The sequence below is a fragment of the Chiloscyllium plagiosum genome, unplaced genomic scaffold (assembly GCF_037043375.1).
Source record: "Chiloscyllium plagiosum isolate Xiang-an unplaced genomic scaffold, Cpla_swu_hap1 HiC_scaffold_38, whole genome shotgun sequence".
Taxonomy (NCBI): Eukaryota; Metazoa; Chordata; class Chondrichthyes; order Orectolobiformes; family Hemiscylliidae; genus Chiloscyllium; species Chiloscyllium plagiosum.
Genome location: NW_028270176.1, coordinates 37,953,193 through 37,960,617, shown reverse-complemented (window position 1 = coordinate 37,960,617; position 7,425 = coordinate 37,953,193). Strand labels below are relative to the sequence as shown.

Below are 7,425 nucleotides of genomic sequence, written 5' to 3'. Positions count from 1 at the left end.
CACTATTTCGACTTCAGTGATCTCACCTGACCTCACCACAGTCTCAGCTCATTTACTGAAACTCTCATTCATTCATTTTGTTAACTCTAGATTTCATTATCTAAACCCACCCCTGGCCAGAATCCCACAAGCACCCTCCCTATCGTCTTCAGAATATTGAAAACTCTACCGCCCAAGTGTTCACTTGTACCAGAACATGCTGATCCATCAAAAGGTTCCCATTTATAAGCAACAACAATTTACTTTCACACCCTTGACTTAATTCCTGGCTGTAATCATTCCTATCTTCCTGCACCACACACCCTTTCACATCTCAATAACTCATTTTAGTTTAGATTCCCAATGATATGTTTATTTTTGAGTTCAGCTGTGTGACTGTTTCTATCGATTCCAAGGCAACACGGTCTGGAATTCCCACCCTCTAAGATCTGCTTTCTTCCTTTAAGGCATTCCTGAAAAATTGCTTATTTGGCAATGGTTTTGGTCACTGGACATAATATTCTCGAGCTGTGCCCTTATGTCAAAAGTTCTCAATATTTTTGTGAAATTAAAAACATGTTGATTTGTACAGATATCTTCTACTTTGCACTATCGCTGAGTGAATAATCTGTAATGACTCTTACCCAACCACGTTGTGGGAGTGCCTTCACCATTCAAACCGCAGCTGTACAAGGAAGTCAAACATCATCCTCTCCACAGGCAACAGGGCTTTGGCAATGATCACTGGTATCTGTGGAAGGACAAATACACATGATGTTTCAGGGAGTGCAATATGAATTATAGGGAATGAAAATGGTGCAGAATTTGACTGTCAGAAATGGAAGAAAAATTCACTCACTTTTGGAAAAAAGAATTCTTGACTGTCAACGATATTGTGGAAAAAATAACCTGATAATGGAGCAGCATACGGTCAGGAGTCGGGCAGCAGTGGACAATCCATTTCCAAAAAGGTCTGTGAACGTAGTAGTAAAATCTAAACATGGCAAAAATACATGTGAGACTGAGGAAACTAGATAACGAACAAGTGGACATCAAGGAGCCCAGAGGTGAATCAGAGCAGTGTTCACTTTTATGATCCCACGGCCAGAGATGTCTAGCACAAAAACAGACTCTTCAGTCCAACCCATCTTTGCAAACCAGATATTCTAACCTAAACTATTCCTATTTGCCAGCACGTGACCGACATTCCTCCGAACCCTTCCTATTCAAATGCCTTTTAAATGTTACAATTTTGGTTGCTCTTTAGGTTCCTTTTGAAGTTTCCCCTCTCACCCTAAACCTATATCCTCTAGTTCAGGGCTCCACCATCCCAGGGTAAACACCTTGTCTATTTACGCTATCCATTCCCCTCACGATTTTATAAACCTCTTCAACATCACACTCAGCCTATGACACTCCAGGGAAAATGGCCCCAGCCTATTATGCCTCTCCCTGCAACTCAAATCCTCGAACCCTGGCAACATCCTTAAAAAAAATCAATTCTCAAACCTTCCATGTTTCAGTGCCTCTTTCTGATAAGAGGGAGACCAGAATTGCACACAATATTCCAAAAGTGGCCTAACCAATGTCCTGTACAGCTCCTTTACTCAATGCTCTGACCAAGGAAGGGAAGAATCCCAATCAATTTCTTCACTGTTCTATCTACCTGTGACTCTACTTTCAGGGAACTATGAACATGCACTACAAGGTCTCTTTGTTCAGCAAGACTCTCCAAGACCTTACAATTCAGTGTGAGTCCTGCTCTGATTTACTTTGCTAAAATGCAGCACCTCACATTTATCTAAATTAAACCTGATCTGCCACTCCGCAGCCCATTGGCCCATCTGATCAATATCCCATTGTATTCTGAGACAACCTTTATCACTGTCCACAATACCTCCAATTTTGGTGTCATCTGCAAACTTACGAACCGTACCGGCTGTATTCACATCCAAATCATGTAAATGGATGAAGAAACAAATCCAGAAAAAAAAACGTCAATTTCTCTGGGTTTGAATGTGCTCTGGGTAAATCCTGCCCTATGTCTCTCTACCAGGGAGGGCTGCACATACACACCTCTGAACTTTGCCCCCGACAAAGCTGGCGGCCGCGCACGTGTCCAGTGAATATTTGCCCCAAATAAAGATGGCGGCGATCACACGATTAGGCTATTTTCCCGTTTACTGCAAAAACAGGACTGTAAGTTTCAAATTTGTATTTTCCGATGTGCACCAAATGTATGTAAAACCTCTCAGCCCATACCAACACTGTGAGAGGTAATTTCGGTTTAAACTTTAAGATGTGCCTGGACCACAGACTGATCTATAATAAAAGACAAAACTTTTGTTTCTTTTCTAACAACCATTTTATATACTCAAAAGTAGAATAGTTTAAATTGTGCAGAATGCTGACAATTTGTGAACAGAGTAAAAACAAGCAGGCTCTTGATTGATGAAGCCACTAACACAGGCAGGGAAGGATGAGTCCTTGACTGATAAGACTGCTAGCACAGACAGAGAAGAATAAGTCTTTGACTGATAAGACGACAGGGTGAGAAAAACAACAACTTTAGAGACTCTGAAAACATTTGTTGCAGACTTTGTGATAAGGGTGCAAATTGAAGAATAATGATATTTTTAAGAATGTGAACCTCATGGCTTGTTGGAGCCAAGGAGAGGAGGGACTTGTGCTGTATATAATGGGAGACTTTGTAAGCCTCAGCGCGCTTTTTCTCAGAAGAGTGCCCAACTCTGCAGACTTGCTAATAAAACTTTGTTTTCCTGAATTTGTCTAGAGCGATTATTGAGAAGCGATTTTCGTTTCTAACAAACACCATTTCCCTCCCACTTCCTGCTGTTTATTTCTTTCCTTACCAACAGCTCTCCATCCACACGTCCCGCACATCCGCGGCCACCGTGAGGATAATCACGTGGTATAGTCTAGTCCCATCCCTCATTTACTCTGATTGGTCGGAGGACCAATTGCCCCGCCAGGTCCTCCAGCCCTGCCCCTGCCTTTCCATTGGTCTTCCGCTGACATCAACCACCAGGGGCCCATTGTTACCTGGAGAATGCGCACTGCTTCATGGCTTTTGTTGCTATTTATCAGTTACAAGAGTGAGGGACAGAGTTAAAATCACACAACCACCTGATGTAGAAGCTGCAAAGTGAGTGCTTCCAAATAAACCTGTTGGACTATAACCTGGTGTTCTGTGAATTTTAATTTTGTCCATCCCATCCAACACCAGCATCTGCAAGTCAACAACAAAATATAACAACAAAAGAACTAGGAACAGCAGAAGGCTGTCCCACCCTTTGAACTTGCTCTGCCATTCATTAAGATCATGGACGCAGAACCATTTACCAACGTTCTCACCATATCTCTTAATTAATTAGTTATTTCTTTTTAAAAAAGTTACCTTAGCTTTAAAAACATTGACTGAAATAGCATCAACTACTTCCCTGGGCAATGAATTCCATAGACATCAAGAAGTTCCTTCTCAATTCAGTCCTAAATTTGCTGCCTCTAATCTTGAGGTGATGCCCTTGTTGTCCTGGCTTCATCTGCCAGTGGAAACATTCTCTCTTCTTGTATTTTATCCATTCCATTCATTGTTTTATATGTTTCCCATTCTTCTGATTTCCAATGAATATAATCCCGATCTACTCAGTCTCTGTTAAGCCAACCCCTTCAACTCCGGAATCAACCTAGTTAACCTCTTCTGCACCCCCTCTAGTGCCGATACATCCTTGAGCAAGCAAGGAGACAGAAACGACATGCAGTACTCAAGGTGTGGCCTTACCAGCACCCAATATAGCTGGAATACAACCTCTGCAATGAAGGCCAAAATTCCATTTGCTTTCTGAATTGATTGTTGTTAATGGTGACCAATCTTCATGCAGAAGGTTACTCAGGTGCCCCTGCATAGCAAATGTTGCAATTCTTAAAAATTCAAGTAATAATCTCTTTTTTAATGTTACTCCAATCAAACAGTAGGACTTTACATTTATGAACATTCTATTCCAAATGTCAGACCATTGCCCACTCACTCAATGAATTTATGTTCCTCTGCAAAGTTTCACAGTCCTCCACACACTTTGTTCTGCTACTCATCTTAGTGTCATATGCAAACTTTGACACCCTACATGTAGTTGCCAACTCCAAATCATCTGTATCAATTCTAAATAATCACAGTCCCAACCCTGAGGCACACTATTAGTCACTGATTGCCAGCCAGAATAGTACTCATTTATCCCCACACTTTGCTTCCTGTTAGTCAACCAATCTTCTATCCATGCTAATACTCTACTCCTAACGCCATGCACCTTTAAATTATGCAACGGCCTCTTGCACAGCACCTTGTTGAAGGCCTTTTGGAAATCCGGGTACACCACATCCACTGGGTCCCCGTTGTCCACCTTGCTCGAAATGTCTTCATAGAATTCCAAAAGATTTGTGAAGCATGACCTGCCCTACATGAACCCATGCTCTGTCTGTCCAATGGGACAATTTCTATCGAGATTCCCTGCTATTTCTTCCTTGATAATAGACCAAAGCAGCTTTCCCACTACAGAGAATAAACTAACTTGTGTATAATTCCCCACTTTTGTCCACCTCCTTTTTATAAACGTGGCATCACTTTTGCTGCTTTCCAATCTGCTGGGACTGCCACAGAGTCCAGTGAATTTTGGAAAATTACTACCAGTGCATTTGCTATTTCTCCTGGCGTCTCCTTTAGTACCCTGGGATGCATTCCATCAGGGTCAGAAGACTTTTCTGTCTTAGCTCAATTACCTCCAACAGTCCAACACTAGCTGTTCTGTAATAATGATAGTTTCCAAATCCTCGCCTATCTTTGCTAATTATTGGCAAGATATTAGTTTCCTCCACTGTGATACCCCATAATTAAATGTTTCTACTCATTTTCCAAAGGACCAACATTTACTTTAGCCACTCTTTTCTCATTCAATATAAAATTTTGCTATCTGTCTTTATAGTCTGTGCTAGTTTATTTTTCTCATGTTCTATCTTACGTTTCTTTATAGCTCTTCTGTGGCTTTCTGTTGACCTTTAAAGTTTTCCCAGTTCTAGTGTCAGGCTGGTTTTGGCCACTTTGCATGCCTTCTCTTTCAATTTGATCGCTTTCCTTAGATACCCATCGCAGAGTATGTCTTTTCTTACAGTCCTTCCTTTTCACTGGAGTATACCCTTGCTGAGCACTTTGTAAAGTGCATTTGAAAATCTTTCACTGCTCATCAACTGTCCCACCAGAAAATCTTTGTTTCCAGTCTACTTTATCCAAGTTCTCCCTCATTCTATTGTAGTTCCCTGTGTTGAAGCACAGGACCCAGGTATTAGATTTTATCTTCACACTCTCCATATGTATTCTAAATTCAACCATACAGTGATCACTTCTTTCAAGAGGATCCCTAACTCTGAGTCATTAATTATTCCTGTCTCATTGCACAGGGCCAGATCCTGGATAGATTGCTCTCTTGTCGGTTCCATTTCGTACTGTTCAAGAAAACTATAATGGATATACTTACTAAACTCAAGGCTACTTTGACTGAGCTGGTTCGACCAATCTACATGTAGATTAAAATCACCCATGGTAATAGCTGTACTATTTTTACAGGCAATAGTTATTTCTTTGTTTATTGCCCATCCCAATGTGATGTTATTATTTGGTGGCCTGCACACTACACATGTCAATGACTTTCTTGTTAGAATTTTGAATGCATTTTTCCTGTTTCTCCTAATGTACAGCAATAACAACAACTACTTGCATTGTATGGAATCTTTCACAATGGCAAATCTCCTAAGGTGTTTCATGGATGATCAAAACTTTGATTAAAGAGAATAATTTTAAAATACATCTTAAAGGAGGATAGAGAAGGTTAGGGAGGGTATTCCACAGACTTCTGCCCTTGACAGCACCATTCGCGGAGTGATGCAGCTGGAGTGGGATGGAAAGGGAACGGGCAAAGGGGAAATGGAGGAGCACAGGCAGTGCATAAGGTCTTAAGGACAGAGGAGGTTCCAGACTGAGTCTGTCTGTCAGAGAGTATGGCTGCCTCATGGAGTTTGAAGCTCTGCAATGGGTCCATGCATGTCATGTTAGTCGAGGAGAGTATAACGGTGGCTGAGAGAACTTTTGATGAGAACTAGTCTCCTGAGGTAGTGTGGGCTGAGGTTAGAAACAGGAGAGGAGAGGTCACGCTGCTTGGAGTTTTATTTTTATAGGTCTCCGCAGAGTTCCAGGGAGGTGGAAGAGAGGATTAGCAAAATTATTCTGGATAGGAGTGAAAGTTACAGGGTGGTCATTATGGGGTCTTTAACTTCCCCAACATTGACTGGAAATGCTATAACTCAAATACGTCGGATGAACCAGTTTTTGTCCAATGTGTACAGGAGGGTTTCCTGACACAGTATGATGAAGGACCGACAAGAGGGGAGGCCATATTGGATCTGGTCCTTGGTAATGAACCATACTAGGTGTTTGATTTAGTTGTAGGTGAGCACTTTGGAGAGAGTGACCATAATTCAGTTTAGTTTAGTTTAGTGATGGAAAGGAATAAGTACATGCCACAGGTCAAGAGTTATTGATGGGGCAAGGGCAATTATAGTGCTATTAGGAAAGAATTAGATGCACAGAATGGGGTAGCAAAATGCAGGGGATGCAGACAATGGAAATGTGCAGCTGGTTTAAGGAACAGATATTGTGTGTCCTTGATAGCTTTGTCCCTGTCAGGTAGGAGGAAGTGATAAGGTAAGGGAACCTTGGTTTACTGCGGAAACTGCATCTCTTGTTACGAAGAAGAAGGAGGCTTAGGTGTTGTTGAGGCAAGCTTGTTCAGATGAGGCGATGGAGAATTACAGATCAGCTAAGAAGGATTTAAAGAGAGAGTTTAAAAGAGCAAAGAGAGGACATGAGCAGTCTTTAACAAATAGAATAAAGGAGAACCCTAAAGCTTTCTATAGGTATGTGAGGAATAAAAACATGATTATGGTAGGAATAGGGCCAATCACAGACAGAATGGGAAGATGAGTGTTGACCCTGTGGAGATCGGAGAGATGGTAAATGAACATTTCTCATCGGTTTTCACTCAGGAAAAGGAGAATATTGTAGAGGAGGACAATGAGGTATGAGATATTAGACTAGAAATTATCAAGGTTAGTTACGAACAGGTGTTATCAATGCTGGAAGGATTGAAAATAGACAAGTCCCATGGGCTGTTTGGGATTTATCCGAGGATTCTCTGGGAAGCTAGGGAGAAGGTAGCATAGCCTTTGGCTTGGATATTTGAGTTGTCATTGTCTGCAGATTTGGTACCAGAGCACTGGAAGATTGTAAATGTTGTGCCCTTGTTCAAGAAGGGCAGTAGAGATGACCCAGGTCATGATAGACCAGTGAGCCTTACTTCTGTTGTAGCAAAGGTTTAGGAA

The 7,425-nt window shown here is 41.5% G+C and overlaps 1 long non-coding RNA gene across 1 annotated transcript; it reads right to left on the bottom strand.

Moving 5' to 3' along the window:
• Positions 1-709: 709 nt before the first annotated feature.
• LOC148139435 (uncharacterized) lies at positions 710-2,089 on the bottom strand. The gene is made up of 3 exons (XR_015753593.1): positions 2,056-2,089; positions 839-973; positions 710-730 (listed from the first exon to the last, which is right to left on the bottom strand). It is a non-coding gene; the product is annotated as an uncharacterized LOC148139435 (long non-coding RNA).
• Positions 2,090-7,425: the final 5,336 nt, after the last annotated feature.